Consider the following 17,132-nt stretch of genomic DNA (forward strand, 5'->3'; position numbering starts at 1 on the left):
TCACCCATGGATGGTTCAGGTAGTGTCTGTAGGCTAGAGGGAGGGTGTGAAAGTGAGTCCAATCAGTGTGGCATCCTTTTTTTGTTTCCTTGGGCCCCCTGGAGTTGTGGGAATTGCTGTATTGCAGCTACACACTGCATTTGTGAATAAGTATTTCTTTTTTAGTTTAAGCTATTTTATTACATATACTGTACCCTGCCCCACACTATGAAATTCTAAATTTGTTTTCCACTATTGGATGTGTCACTACATTTTTGTGGGTTTACAAAACCTTTATGGAAGTCAAAATTATTTGTGCTGCACATGTGAATTATTAACAACTTTAAAAACATATATATATTTCCACTAAACTTGTATACAGGTATAGGATCCCTTATCCGGAAACCCGATATCCAGAAAGCTCCGAATTATGGAATGGTTGTCTCCCATAGACTCCATTTTATCCAAATAATCCAAATTTTTAAAAATGATTATGTTTTTCTCTGTAATAATAAAACAGTAGCTTGTACTTGATCCCAACTAAAATCTAATTAATCCTTATTGGTCGCAAAACCAGCCTATTGGGTTTATTTATTTTTTTTTTAAACTTGTTTTTATTGTAAATGATAAAGTAAAATCACAAGAAAAATTTGTACAAGGTTACGTAAAGTAGACAGTTCAGTGATTTCGATATCAAATATAAACAGTCAAACAATTTTCAAAACAGTCAGCTCAATAACAAAAATGACATGGAAAATAGATCCTAAAGGGGGGAGTGTAAGTAGGAGGTCAATAGACTGTTAAGCTGATGGTTCCTGGGAGGTGCTGCATCGGGGTGCAATTGATCATGTTGCAGAGTCTCAAGATATTGGGATGATTCCACGATCAAAGGGTGGTTTGTCAAGGATTCCATATTATACCATGATGTGTGTCGGAAAGTATAAACTGTAAGACATTTGAGGTGTAATGTAGGTCGACCAAACCATGAAAATTTTTTGGGTATTATGTTCTTTCCTGGTCATGGTTTCCAGCCAGTCCATGTGAAAAGTATGGTGTAATTTTTGTTTCACCAACGACAGTGGGGGGGGGGGGGGGTCAGTGCGTAACCATTGTTGTAGAATAGATTTTCTGGCTCCCGCATTATTGGGTTTATTTAATGTTTAAATGAATTTCTAGTAGGCTTAAGGCATGATGACCCAAAGTACGGAAAGATCCATTATCCGGAAAACCCCAGCATTCTGGATAACAGGTCCCATACATGTATTTGCATCTACACTGTGTTCTTTGGTATGGAACAGAAGCTTTTAAGCCACTTCAGTTGGATACACATATGGTTAGACAGACAGAAATTAGATCTGTACATTGCAATTTGATCAGTTTGTTCTGTCTTTAGTATATGCTTGTGGTTGTGTTCAAAACACCTGATGCAAAAACTAATGACCTTTACATTTCTAAATTATTCTGCATGGGACACATGCTTGGAAAGATAGAAATTGCTATAACTCTATGGGTGGTGGCACAAGTGCACTAAGGAGAGCAGAATCACAGAACTGAGCATAATGTGAAAACCTAATTATTCAGAGGCTTAGCCTAGGGAATTAAATTAGAAGCTGGGGTAAAAAGATGGTAAACTAAAGGAAAAGTGTAGGTTGGGTAAGCAGTGAAGCCATTGAGTGAGTGAATGACAATGGAAATGATACATGTCTATAGGATAGGTAAACATTCAGAATATGAAAAGTAACTGTGTTTTCTTAAAAGTGGAATAAAGTAGAATCCTAAAAGTGGTGTAAGTGGAAGGTATCTAAAGCGTTTTGAAATCAAATGAAAACTTTAGAGCTTTGGTGTAGCCTAATTATTCTTTTCTTTTTAAAATCATCTGTATGATCCTCTTATGATATACAATACTTTTACATCGCTGTCCTTTCAGCTCCGATTCTCACAGGAAACCTATATTGCTATGCAAAGTACTAAAGGTCCTTCATCCCACTGCTTGTTTGTTATGTTCTTTCCAATTTTTATTTCTTGTATGTAAAACAGAACTGAGCATGCCTCAAAATTTATGGCACAATAAGTTACGCAAGCCAATATATCTGCACTTCTCAGAGTTGAGTGACAGAGACCATAGGTCATTTGATTGAGTTCCTGCATTTTCACAGAGCTGGCTCAGGAGACACATACAGTTCACATGAGTCTTTTTTTATACTGACACTTGCATGACAGCATGGCTTTATACAGCTACGAAAAATGTAAGTATATACTTCACAATTTATTTCTGGTTTTAAATGAACTCCTTAGTATCATTGTGTATTTGTTTCTGATCACTTATATACTAAAACATGTATTGTAAGGCAGTGCTTCCCTGTCCAAAGTTCTTCCATCCCTCATGATCTGTATGGCTACGGCAGGGGGCTATAAAACATGCTTATATGATTTTATTTAATGTGATCTGCAGCACCATTGTGTATCTATGGTTGTTTAAGCATATGGGGACTGTTAAAAGAAGAATGTTATTCTGCTCATGGCTGCGTTGGTTTTCTCAGGATACTTCTGTCCAATTAACTACAGACTGATTAAATGTCTTCCTCTTCTGATGATCATGGTATGTGTAAATGCGATAGGGACCTGAGATTGCAAGCTCCACTAGAGCAATCTGTGATGTGGATGATGAACAATCTAGTGTGTAATCTGTATAAAAGACAATAAAATGTAAATCAAATATGTATTATCTGGAATCCTTTATTTGCTATAGAATTACAAGTTCCTATATGTAGCTCATAAACAGATTTATAATACATCTTAAATACCTCTCTTATACACCCATACACATATACATATGTATATCTCTAAGGCACACATACATCTGTTGATAGAAGTAGGTTTATAAGAGAACATGAATGAGCGAACTTACAAGAATACATTCTTTGTAAATTGCAAATTGCACCTGAAATGAATAATTCTACATTTTGAGGCACCTTAATTAATTTTTTTTCGTTTAGAGCTTCATTCCCACTCACTTTACAGTATGTGGAGATTATAATGTATGACAATAAATATTTGTAAAGTAAGATTTGATGGACATGTATATGTCTGATATGATTTTTTAAGTTTGTTCATTTACAGGTAATAGATATGAATGCAGATTATTATTATTGTCCTTTATTTATATAGCACCAATAAAGCTTCACGCATTCTTGTCATCAGTCTTAACAGTCCCTGTGGAACTCATAGAATATTTATATAATGCTTTCCTAATGGATCTCTTTTAGGCTACACTGGACAACACATTGGTGATTGATTGTGATTGTGTAACCATTGAGTAGGAATCACAAGTGTTTCTTTCATGAGTAGCATTTCCTCTTTTCTTCCAGGGTGTTTTTTGTACATATCTAAATGGTCCCTTGTGTATTATTATGCAGTAAGTGTCCTTTATTAGAAACTGCACAAGGGTAAGCTCTTTGTCCAGTCACCATCTCCCCATAAGCTCTTTGAGGCTGGTCGCTGCCTTATCAACTATTGCATGATATGTCCACTGCAGTTATGAACTATTTACCCATAGCCGTACTGTGAATATATTTCCTCAGTGATAAATAGCGATCTCTGCTGAGAAGTTTGCTTTTCTCTTTCTACCTCATTTGTAAATTTGTTGATATGCAGTGTATATATTTATAAAGTTAAAGGGGTGGTTCACCTTTAAGTTAACTTTTAGTATGCTCTAGAATGGCCAATTCTAAGCAACTTTTCAATTTTTCTTCATTATTTCTTTTTAGAGTTTTTGAATTGTTTGTCTTCTTCTTCTGACTCTTTCCAGCTTTCAAATGGGGAGGGGCGGAGGTCACTGACCCCATCTAAAAACAAATGCTCTGTAAGGCTACAAATGTTCTGTTATTGTGGTTTTTTATCACTCATATTTCTAGTCAGGCGTTTTCCTATTCATATTTCAGTCACTTATCAAATCTATGCATGGTTGCTAGGGTACTTTGTACCTTAGCAACCACATTGCTGAAATTAAAAAACTGGAAAGCTGCTGAACAAAAAACTAAACTAAAAACTAAAAAAACACAAATAATAAAAAATGAAAACCAATTGCAAATTGTATCAGAACATCACTCTACATCATATTTAGTGTTAATTTAAAGGTGGGTGAACGACTCATTTAAGATTATATATATGACTATATGACTCAGAAGCAACAGGGGACTTGGCAGTCAAAACTGCTGCACAACTGGGCTCCAACGCCATCTGTAGAAAGAAGGCCAAACCTGCATACATCTACTTTAAACCAGACATTAGCCCCCCCCCCATTAGAATTTCTGCACAAGGCTCTGAAATTTCTGGCTATTGTTTAATTACACAGAAATGCCATACAACTGTCAGTTAAAACAACATACACTTAAAAAATATACACCTCTAAGCATTCTCAGTTGTTAGCAATGTCACTTGTGTTGCCAATTATCAGTTTACATCAGAGACTACATGCCACTGCAAAGCACCAATAGCTTAAAATGGTGACCTTGGTGTCCACTTTCCCTGCATAGGAAACTCTAACCCTGTGGCTGAATTGCTGACACAGATATTTTGCCTATATAGCCTGATTTGCTTTTTGTCAAATTGTTGAAGGGCTCAGGAAGCTAACTTTACTGAGCAAAACACACATTAGACACTCTTTATTATGAATTATAGCATATGCTTCTCTACCAATAAGATTGAAATTTTCTGTATTTGTGCTTTAAAGGGGACCCATCACCCAAAAACAGAATTAACTTTAATTAGCTAACAGATATGAATGTTTTAATAAAAAATAGAAATTGGATTTCATTTTTAATTTGAAAAGGACTTATTATACAGATTTTTGTGTCTGGGTGATAGGTTCACTTTAAAAATGTAAAAATATTATATTCCCTTTCAGAGTCTAATACATTTTGATGCACTTGATTCACCCTTAAAAGGGTGGTACACATTTAAGTTAACTTAAGTATGTTATAGAATGGCTAATTCTAAGCAACCTTTCAATTTGCCTTAATTTTTATAGTTCTTGAATCTTGACTCTTTCTAGCTTTTAAATGGGGGTCACTGACCCCATCTTAAAAAACAAATATTCTTTAAAGCTATGTATTTAATGTTATTTCTACTTTTTATTACTCACCCTTACATTCAGGCCCTCTCTTATTCATATTTCAGTCTCTCATTCTTATCAATGCATGGTTGCTAAGGTAATTTGGATAAAAATGTCACTAAATACATTTTTAAACCCCTTAAAATATTTTCTTAAATGAAAAAATGTTGGCAATAATTTTTGCATTTATATCTCTTTGCAATATCAGTCCAGTGTCTCCAGAATCAATATTATTTGAAAAGGAAATCCCTAAATGAAAGTCTAAGGGACCCATTTATTTAACCTCAAATTAATCTAGTTGAGGTTTTTTTTAGGCAGAAAACTCACATTTTTCACAGAAAAAAAAAATAGATTTGTAGAGAATTATCATACCCCAGAGCTGCTAGAAAGCTGAATCTGAAAATACTACATCTCAGGTCACATAGAAGTTGTTTCTTGACATCGTGATCTGCGCTGGATAATGTGATAATAGAGTTGAGTTTTTGTAGCAACAATTTGCTAAAGCCGATTTTTCGGAGCGTCAATCATATGATGCGAAATGACGCTCGATTTTGTCACGGTTTTTTGGCTCTGACTTTTTCGAGAAAAATTATTGATAAATGAGTTCAATTTGTGGAAGGTAATTTTGTGAATTTTGTTTAGAGAGTTTATAATATCCCTTCCATGTATCTTGCCTCTCTTATGCTGTATAGTGCTACACTAAAGATGTTTGTGCTAATTATCATTTTATTTTCCAAAAAAAAAATTCTCAGGGCCGCAGACTCACACAGGCAACTTTGTTTTGAGGCCAGTAGTGAAATACTTTTTATTCATATCTGTCTATTAAATAACCATCATAATTATTATTTTTTTTTAAATAACACATTTATAAGGTGTGTACGGAAAAGGCATAGGAAGAAATGATGGTTTAATCAGTAATTACCATATGTCAAGACAAACATGTTATCTCCCTGGACTATACACAATGACAAATCTGCCATTTGTAAATACTGAAAAGAAAAAAAGGCATCAACTAATCTGAACATGGTTGACATACAGAAAAGACTGTTGCACTTGTTCTCACATCATTTATCTATTGTGGACATAAGATGACGTACAGTAAGCTGTATATCAGGAACAAACGACAGGGACAGATAGACTCTTCTCTGATCTATACCTCTGGGAAGGGAAAGACAGTGACAAGGCTAGCTGGATTCTAATGGAAGCCATGATGTCTGCTAAAGGATCTTGCAATGTCAACGTGTTTCTTAAAGAACCCCTATTGGAAATGCGTACTGGATATGTCTGCTAAAGTCTGTAAGTAGGATCTGGGTTAATAGTAGTATGAAGAAATTGACTTGCAGTACAGCATATTTTATTTAGTACCTTGTTCTGCAACACCAGCTATAATGTAATGTACACATTGATGTGTGCACTTGCCAGCTATTCTGTATTGTTTATGTGGGTAACCAATTTGTAAGCCACCAGGTGATGATTTAAAGCAGTTGATGGACATTATTGTAGCCCTCAGATGCATAATTTTAACAACCGAACACTACATCAGTCATAAAGAAGAAGGTTGTTTGAATTATGCAGGAATTGCAAGGATACAGTATGGACTCCAGACACATCGAGTCTGATACACATACACAGCACCAGATAAATACTTTTTACTATAATGTCCCTTCTACAAATACTTCACAGTGTCTTGATATGAGTAGTAAGATGATAACAACTGAATGTAATCTGTTTGAATACAGTTGAGGCTATTTAATAACCCTTAAATCAGGATGCTTCTTTGGTAGATTTTAGTGTTTGTTTTGTATTGTACATTGCATGCCTACTCTTTCTTTCAATATCCTGCATTGATAGGAAGGTTAAACAAGATAATGTACCAACAGGCTGAATGAAGTATGAAATGCAATAAACCTGAGCTGTTTCTATTTCAGAAGGCAAAGTCATTAAGATGAAGGAGCTCATTCATTGGCGCTATCCTGTAAAAGCTTTAATCATTCTTCTCGTAACTGCTGAACTTGCCGCTTTATCAGGTAAGAAGTTATTTTTCCCAAAGACTTTCAGGGGAATGTAATAAAAGTCGCAAAGAGCAAAACAATTCGCACCAATAAGACTAAAAATCCACATCTCGCAATGTAATATTGTTCCTTAAACTGTTATTGCATTGCGAATTTTAATTGCGCATTGCGACTTTTAATTGCGCATTGCGAATTTTAATTGCGCACTCATAAGAAGTGCTTGAAGGTGTCGTAATCTTTTGGAGCAAACATAACGACTTTTTCAGTAAGAAGTTTTATTACATTGACTGCGCATTGGCGCAAACTATAAAATTCGCACACGGTCTTTCACTGTCGGAAGTGGTCGCTAAACAGTTTCCGGGCTCGCAAAAGCTATATTAAATTCGCACAAAGCAAAATTTGTTCGCGCAAAGGCATAACTTTTCGCATTGCGAATAGTTTTTCCGTTAGCGATTTTTATTACATTCCCCCGCATAACTTTTAATCTTTTTACTTATAAGGGGTACAATATGGTTAATGACATTTCTACCCCTAAGCTTAGCAATAAAATTATAGGTTATTGAAATTGTATTCAAGCACATGTAATTCCATATTACAACCATCTATGTGACAGTTTTGAAGTTATTATAAAGGTTAATATGATCACATGACATCTATTTAGATATTTGTAAGAAATTGGTGAAAGTGATGCCTCCAAATTTTATTTTAATTAAGGTATGTCTGCAAAATAGGGGCATTTTTCTTTTATATATTCTTGGAGTTATATTTATTGCCTCTCAATGGTCTGGCTCAGAAGTTATAATATGTTTTATAAAATAAAAAGCTTGTCATGTTTTATGTGGCGAAAAAAGCAATCAATGCCAGAAAAAGCATGTCAGTTAAAGAACACACTTGTGTTTTCTGACATCATTTCTCCCAGCTCCAAGGTAATACATTGCATTTAATGGATTGGCTTACAATCAGTATATGGAAAACAAATAGATGGTTTCAGCACTTCAATCAAGAATAAGAAATGTCTGTGATGCAAATGTACATGAAAATGATGATTTAGAAATAGCAATAAAATCAATTCAGAGCAACATTACATTTATAAATGGATCAGTTTTGCTTTAAACTTTTATTGGTACTCTAAATATGACTAAAGGCATTGAGTAGTGCTTTTTTTATTCCAACATGGTGATTTACATCTAAAGCTGAGCCTTAGCAGTCTGGTGACCTCAACTGATATCTATATGCTAAATCATTTTCCAAAGCACCATACTGCAAATGTTTGCTGCAGGAAATGAAGAAGAACCACAGTTCCTGTTGTTCGGATCATTCAGGCTGTCTGTCATGCATGGCCACCTTAAGACTTATGGGGTCGTATGTCATCCAATAGAAAACAGTACAGCAGTTATTCGTGCAAAAACCTCCCCTGTACTTTTGGCACAATGCTTTATGTTATTGAATGCAAAGTGTTCTAGGTGATGCACATAGTGGTGACAGGTGGATGTCTGCACAAAAAGCTTTGTTGCATGTAGGTCTGTCTGTCACATCTCTACTGCTGAGGAAATGTGTCAGCTCTTTATAAATAACATAATAAATATAAAAATATTAATGTAAAATTGTACTGTTCAATGACATCCCAGAGACACATGACTTTTGCTCCAGATGAACCAGTAAACTTTAAGAGACACATTCTTTGTGGCACAATAACTTCACTATAAAATTATGTTTTTTTTTTTATGTGTTTCAGTGTCACTTTCATTTTAGCCTATTTTAATGATAACATATGACAGAAGTTTGTTTTTTTGGAACTTTGTTGACCAAATGATTTTCTCAAATCATATGATATAATTAAATATATTTACTTTGCTGTTAATGGAGTGCTCTGTTGTCTCAGTATTTTGGATTTGCTAAACCACTAGCTTGACTGGTTTAATACTAGGATGGCATTGGGCATGTTATGAAGATTACTGATTGAATGAAGAGCATTGCAGTTGATGAGAAACTCATTAGTTGTTAGCTTGGCAGCCTGTTAAACAAGCTGTGTTAATCCTTTTATGTATGAATTTAATATGTGTAAAGATAAGCTGCTTGTGGTAATGAAGTAATAGCGCACTGGGAAATAGTTTCAGAAATCCAATAATGCTCTGAGATTAGTAGCAGGACTCAGTCACATGGATTAATATTGTTTTATAAATGCCCACAGTGGCTTTTTGTGCCAATAACAGGAAGGTACTGCTAATTAACAAGCTAAAAGTCCAATGAGATCCAGAATTCTATCTCCTGGACTCTAGCACAAATACTAACATTTCCATCATCCTACTTAGACTTAAAAGCAGCCCTAATGGCTATATGCCAACGACTCTGTACAGCTTTACTGTCTGTTTAAGCGAAACATTGGCTAAAACTCTGTAAATGCTGTGTGTTTTCTCTTTAAACTTTGCCCATCTCCTAATAATGTCTACATATTCCACAAATTACAACATATGATAAATGTCATGTTCATCATAACATCAAAGCACAAAGGCAAAGTGTGTGGCCACAAAACATGATATTAAACTGTAAATCTCTCACAAACTGACAACAGAGACTGCACTGTACACACAATGCTGTGAATTGTTACATTTTATTATACAAACATACGCATCTCATGCCATTAGGTTTATAAACTTATCTTCTTGTGCAATGTATCATTCTTGTGATTTATAATCTTAATCCACTGTAATATGTGTCATATATATATATATATATATATATATATATATATATATATATATATATACGCTCCAAAATGCTGACGCACACCAGGATTTTTCTTCAAAAATGCTTGTTTATTAGATCGACGTTTCGATCCCCAGAGGGATCTTTATCAAGATAACAACACACTGATTTGTAAGAGATTATAAAGACTCACCATCAGTGACCCAACACCAAACACCTCCCACAAATTCAATTAAGCAGGTTAACCCTTCGTGAACCTTAAGTGGCAAGTGGTAAGTTGTGCGGGACAATCTGGAAGAAAAAGTGCATGGTGCCATGAATAAATATCTTTTTAAACAGTAAAATCGTGTTAAGAATTTTTTTTAAAATACTTTTACAGAAAAAATCACAAACAGTATAAAAACACCATTTAAAACCAATATAACAAAAGCTTAATGTTTGCATATAGAATAGTCCATAAGTATTTCATTTCATTTCGTCTTCCTTCCTTAGATAACATTATGCTAGATTAACAAGGCTCTGTAAACATAGACAATCATAAGAATGGATTGTAAGAACAATATTCATTTAAACCATTGGGAGCAACCGTGTTTAATGTCTTAATCCAAAAGACCTCCCTTTGCGACAACAGACGATTCCAGTTACCTCCCCTGGTGGGCTCTGTGATCATATCTATGCCCATAAATCTAAGTGTGGGCAATCTATGTCCCATTTTTAGATAGTGTTGCGGTAGGGGTAAATCTGATTTCCCTGTCTCGAATGCCCGTTTTATTGAAGATCTATGGTTACCCATACGTTCACGGAGCGTGTTCTGTGTCTTTCCCACATAAGATAAACCACAGGGACACGTTATCATATAGATAACGTGAGTTGAAGTACATGATATACGTTGTTTGATTTGTATATCTTTACCCGTATGTAGGTTGGGTTATACTGACCCACAGCAATATAGATAATGAAAGCAAGAATATGAATGCTTTGTGGACAAAGGCAATCTTTATCCATGTTACTGCATAACAACATTGACCCATAACCTTCCATTAGATAAAGCTCTAATGATCACAGTCTATTTCTCTACAAATCACTGTTTTTAAATGTATTTTCATGAGCTAAGTCCTCTTTTGTCATATGTTGGAGCTTAGCATAAATCATTCAAATACTATTAAAGTTAATTAAGCTTCCCTTGTTTTCCTGCAGCAAAAAATTACCTATTATTACTATAATTATTACCTACAGTCATACATTTATGATGATATTACACTACAGAGATTATTTTGCAAAGGGAAACACATGAGAACGTAAAGGCAGGGAACAAGGGAAGTATTATGGAATAGTCAAGACTTTGGGAAGAGGGCAATGAATAATTTAGCTTCTCCTTAAATGAGCATGAAACCCTAAAAATGAATATGGGTAGTATTGCCATATTTAATATACTGAAATTATTGATTCAGCATAAAGGTTCAGCATCTCTATAGTAGTAATGATCCAGGCCTTCAAATTTGTCACAGGAGAAAATTAGGTTTGCCTGCCATATAAGCTGATGCTACAGGGCTGTTTATTAAATTCTGATTCTAATGGTGCTGGTTTCTGAACAGCCATGTACCAATGATATGAATTATTTACTAAGCAGCCTTATATTGTGACATTTATATTCTATGTGTACTGTATATTGTGAGTGGGTCCCTAAGCTGAGTAAGTGACAGTAGCACAGAGCATGTGCAGTGAATCAGCAGAAAAGAAGATGGGGAGCTACTGGGGCATCTTTGGAGACACAGATCTTCCCTGCTAAAGGGCTGTGGTTGCCTTGGGCTACTATAGAACGTGACCATTAAAGTGAACCACCCCTTTAAAGCTGGCCATACCAGTAATTTGTTGTTATGGAACATTATGCAAAAGGCAGCACTGATCAAATACTAGATGTGTTTAATGGGCTTGCTTGACTGCACCTCAGCCCACCCCATGAATAAAACACTACTGATCACAGCCAGGATTCCTTATGAGCACCAAGTGTGGGACAGGACTTCAAGTGCAAAAACATTGTGGTTTACTCCTGTTTTTGCACTCCCCCCCTACACTACATAAATAAGATATTTAGGAGGCCAGTTAATAAAAAGTACTTAAAGGAAAACTATACCCAAAATGAACACTTAAGCAACAGTTTATATCATATTAAGTGACATATTAAAGAATCTTACCAAACTGGAATATATTTAAGTAAATCTTGCCCTTTTACATCTCTTGCCTTGAGCCACCATTTCGTGATGGTCTCTGTGTTGCCTCAGACATCACCTGACCAGAAATACTTCAACTCTAAGGGGCAGATGTATGAAGGGTCGAATATCGAGGGTTAATTAACCCTCGATATTCGACTAGGAACTAAAATCCTTCGACTTCGAATATCGAAGTCGAAGGATTTAGCGCAAATCCTACGATCGAAGGATTATTCCTTCGATCGAACGATTAAATCCTTCGAATCGAACGATTCGAAGGATTTTAATCCAACGATCGAAGGAATATCCTTCGATCAAAAAAACTCAGGCAAGCCTATGGGGACCTTCCCCATAGGCTAACATTGACTTCGGTAGCTTTTAGCTGCCAAAGTAGGGGGTCGAAGTTTTTTATAAAGAGACAGTACTTCGACTATCGAATGGTCGAATAGTCAAACGATTTTTAGTTCGAATAGTTCGATTCGTAGTCGTAGTCGAAGGTCGAAGTAGCCCATTCGATGGTCAAAGTAGCCCAAAAAACACTTCGAAATTCGAAGTTTTTTTAATTCGAATCCTTCACTCGAGCTTCATGAATCGGCCCCTAACTGTAACAGGAAGAAATGTGGAAGCAAAAGACACAACTCAGTCTGTTAATTGGCTCGTGTGACCTAACATGTATGGTTTGTTAGTATGTTTGTGAGTACAGTGAATCCTACGATCCCAGGGGGCGGCCCTTATTTTTTAAAATGGCAATTTTCTATTTATGATTACCCAATGGCACATGCTACTAGAAAAGTATATTATTATGAAAATGGTTTATTTACATGAAGCAGGGTTTTACATATGAGTTGTTTTATGCAATATCTTTTTATAGAGACCTACATTGTTTGGGGGGTATAGTTCTCCTTTAATGTTTCATGATGCAGTAATACATACCAATCAGCAGATATTAACTTAGTGGGTTTGGCAAAAACTGAGGGTCAGTTTGAATATCTCTTTATATGGAGAATGATGTATAGGGAGTTGCAGTATTGATTTTCCATTTGACTTTTTTAATATTGGTTATTCAAATGACAAATGCTTTTATTAGCAGGTATATTAATAATAGTTTTAAGTAGGATGTTGTGGGGTGTTCAGGGACCTTCAGTCCTTGCCATTGTTTCCTTTGAAATAACCATCCAAGCCCTTAACGCTGCCATCAAACTGTTTGGTTTGTTTGTTTTGTGGGCTCCCATACAAGGAAGACATTTGGCCCTCTGTTATTTAGAAAACAATAACTGAGTTACCCAGTGTTACTTATGTTTAAAAATGCATGAGTTAGTGGGTTTGTAGGATGTGCAGATAAACACAAAAAGAGATGAATTGAAACTGAAGAGTGTAAATGCAACTTGTTCCTAATTTACCTGAAATTTGGTCCCTTAAATTGCTTGCATGTGCAATTGTATCATGTACATATAGTAAGGATACTAACTGATAAATACCAGTTTTGAAATAATCTTTCTGATTAAGCTTGGTGTAATTGTTGATTTGTAAATTATAGCAACATTCCCCTCATTTCTATGACTATTTGCTACACAAAATCACTGATAAGAGTCTTTGGAAGAGGCAAAAGCTTTACAGCACTCTGTATAACACTTGTATTTGTTGAATACAGAAACAGGCACATAAATAAGACTGTCTATGCATAATGACCTATGCCAATAAAAGTGAATATAGACCCTACCTATAAATGCAAAATAATGCTTTACAAAGTTTAAACCAACACTCAGTTGCAACACATTTTCCCAAGCTCTCACAGATTTATCTTCTACTATATTTCCATTCTGCAATAAATCTGTTGTCGTTATTATCTCTAGCACTTATTGCGTTTGGAATGGTTCCCATAGTAATAATTTAAGATATGACTGGCAGAGAGACACAAATACATTTATTACATGTTAAATTGGAATAAATCATAATTAAGTATTATATTTTGTGTTGCTCTGGTGGGTTTAAAGTGCTTATTCTTCATTTGGTGCAATTCTGAACAATTTCAAAACCACTGAACATTTTAATTAATGTTTATTGTAAAGTTGCTTAGATTTACGTTTTCCTTAATAGGTAAAATGCTATTTTTAGGATAACACCGCCTTTAACTCTCCCTACAGCATAATAATCCTGATGAAATGTGTATGGCGGGGGTGATTCTCTCATTGAGAAACAGTAGATACTATAGATGCTAGAAACAATGGCTTTCTAATTGCAGCTCTGTGCAAATATCCCAGGGTATCCGTGCAAAGTGCAAATAAAAACCTACTGTCAATCCAATGGATTTGTGACTGTCAACGGTAAAAGGTTAGGCAAACAGGCGAGATAGTTTGGTCCAATATTAATCCTAGATGATGGAAATGCACAAAAGAAACTGTGCACCAAATACATACAGTTTTTTTCCATATCTTTTACAGAAGTGTTTGTTGATTGAGAAAACCTATACTGATAACAATGGCTTTTATTCGAGTTATGTCTTATCTTGTCTAGTAGAAATACTATTTTAACATTTTTTATATATATCGACCGGAGAACAAATATTTTAATCAAAATTTCTTCTCTCTGCAGATTTAGACTGTAAAGAACTCACACAATGCAAAGTGGAAATAACCAGGTTGCAGTCCTTTGTACAAATGACTAACACAAATATCCCAGCATTAGAAAACTTCACATGGTGCTTGGATTTATCACGTGCTGTTAACACCAGCACTTGGACAGCATTTTCATATGTGGTTGCAAATAAAGATTATGACAAAAACCCTGAACTTGGATTTGGCGGTTTTAACAACAAGCTTGTGCTATTTCATTTGGAAAACAGGTATGACATTGACTTTCAGTTACACTTAGCACACTGGTACATGGTATGCTCAACTTGGAACAGTCTCACCAAGCAGTTGAAGGTCTTTGTGAATGGAAAGTGCACCTTTAACAAAACTCTTCCAAATCCACGAAAAATAAAACCTAACGGAACACTGGTGTTAGGCACTAACCATGTCATCAGTGGGGAAAACGTGGCATCAGGTTATTCAATCCTTATGGGAAGCTTGTACAACTTTCAGATGTGGAAATCTATACTCTCCGCAGATATCATGGGTAGCTGCACTGAAGGAAATGTAGTTAATTGGACACATACGTTGTGGACCTATGTGGACACCTCTCCCATTAGAAATGATACACTGCGATGTGGTAAGTTGTCTGTTTTTCTGGTTAACAGACCAATGATCTTGATTCTAACGCTTCACCCTCAAATAGTGATAGATTTTACTACTCGAGTGAATAAAGTGCAGGCCAGTTATACAAGGCCACTTCTGTTGTCACCTGCTGAGTCCTTCACATGGTAGTAAAGGTGTGTAACAGGAGCAGACTCAACAAAAGCACCTGTTGGCCAATTTCAAGTCCTTCTACTGTTTGATCAAGAGCAGTGTGGATGTGGTGTGTTACTGGTGAGAGAAGTGCTATTTGTACAGTACTGGGGTTTAGGTATGCAGTGTAGGTGGGTAGTCATGATGTGATGACCAGTGCTGGTAGGTAATTAATATATAACGACCACACCAATATTTCTGCCCACCATCAAACGTCTTTATTTCTGTTCCTGAACAGTCTTGTTATATCCACCTCCCATTTCCACTAGAGTCTCTCACATTGTGCTCTGTTTAGTTGACATCCACCTCCATTTATTTATGAAAAACACTTTGAAACTGCCCTAACTTCTTAGTATCACCTACACTTCTTTCTGCCCTGCAGTCATTCCTGCTTTTATTTCCCAGTGGGCTTACACTAGTATGAGGGCACCCTTGGGGTTGGGTTCTCTGGTGGTCCTTAGGTGCCCTAGTCTGACGCTAGCTGTACCATTGTTTTTTATTATGAATAATCTTTTGTCCAAGCATTTAGTCAATATAGTTAGAACGAGTTGAATAGAAGCCATGTTGGTTAATTAGGTTCACCTTCAGGTTAATTTTAATATGTTGTAGAATGGCCAATTCTAAGCAACTGTTCAATTGGCCTTCATTATTTTTTTTTCTATAGTTTATGAATTATTTACCTTCTTCTCCTGACTCTTTCTAGCTTTCAAAAGGGGGTCACTGACCCCCACTAAAAACAAATCCTCTCTAGAGCTACACATTTATTATTATTGCTACTTTTTATTACTCATCTTTCCGTTCCAGCCCTCCCCTATTAATATTCCATATTCTCATTCAAATCGATGCATGGTTGGTGGGGTAAATTGGACCCTAGCAACCAGATTGCGGACACAGCAAACTGGAGAGCTGCTCAATAAAAAGTGAAATAACTCAAAAACTACAAATAATAAAAAATGAAAACCAGTTGCAAATTTTCTCAGAATGTCAGTCTATACATCATACTAAAAGTTAACTCAATGGTGAACAAACCCTTTAATGCATAATTTATTCCAGAAGTCTTCTGACTTTTTTGCTGAGGCATCCATGTTAAGACCCAGGGGCGTAACTATAGAGGAAGCAGACCCTGCAGCTGCAGGGGGGCCCAGGAGGTATAGGGGCCCCATGAGGCCCTAATTCATATACAATTTCAATAAATATTGGAGAAACTAGTCAACCTCTAAACATTTTGGGGGCCTGAAAAATAATTTGCTGTGGGGCCCAGTAATATCTAGTTACGCCACTGTTAAGACCCCTCTTTCCACAATAATGAGGCTCCTTTGAGGACAAGCCCCACAATTTGGGAACCACTGCTCTATTTCTATAAGTTGCCATTTGAAATATATTTTGTTTATTATTACAAAGGTATATCAGTCATTGTTTCTTTCAATTTCTTCAGAGTCCTTTATTTTATATTATATGTTTAAACATGTTTTATGCTTGGCTTTGATTAACATTTATCTTTCTCATTTCTCCTCATTAAAGGACAGTGCTGCAAGTAGCCTTCTCATAAAATTATATCAGTGCATTAGGCTTCTCATATGTCACGTGTATAAACAGTTTTATTTTTATCTTCAGTGTTTGGATGCCATTATTTTTTCCACTTCACATCAAAATGCCACTTGTGCAATAACTCTAGGTGGTAAAATAGAATGCTATGAGGAAGAAATTGTATCTTATCTTGTCTCTG

At 35.7% G+C, this 17,132-nt stretch overlaps 1 long non-coding RNA gene across 1 annotated transcript; it reads left to right on the forward strand.

The window, feature by feature from the left end:
* Positions 1-2,113: 2,113 nt before the first annotated feature.
* LOC121397041 lies at positions 2,114-14,858 on the forward strand. Its single transcript, XR_005963376.1, has 3 exons — positions 2,114-2,225; positions 7,021-7,119; positions 14,613-14,858. It is a non-coding gene; the product is annotated as an uncharacterized LOC121397041 (long non-coding RNA).
* Positions 14,859-17,132: the final 2,274 nt, after the last annotated feature.

This window comes from Xenopus laevis, chromosome 8L (genome assembly GCF_017654675.1).
Source record: "Xenopus laevis strain J_2021 chromosome 8L, Xenopus_laevis_v10.1, whole genome shotgun sequence".
Taxonomy (NCBI): Eukaryota; Metazoa; Chordata; class Amphibia; order Anura; family Pipidae; genus Xenopus; species Xenopus laevis.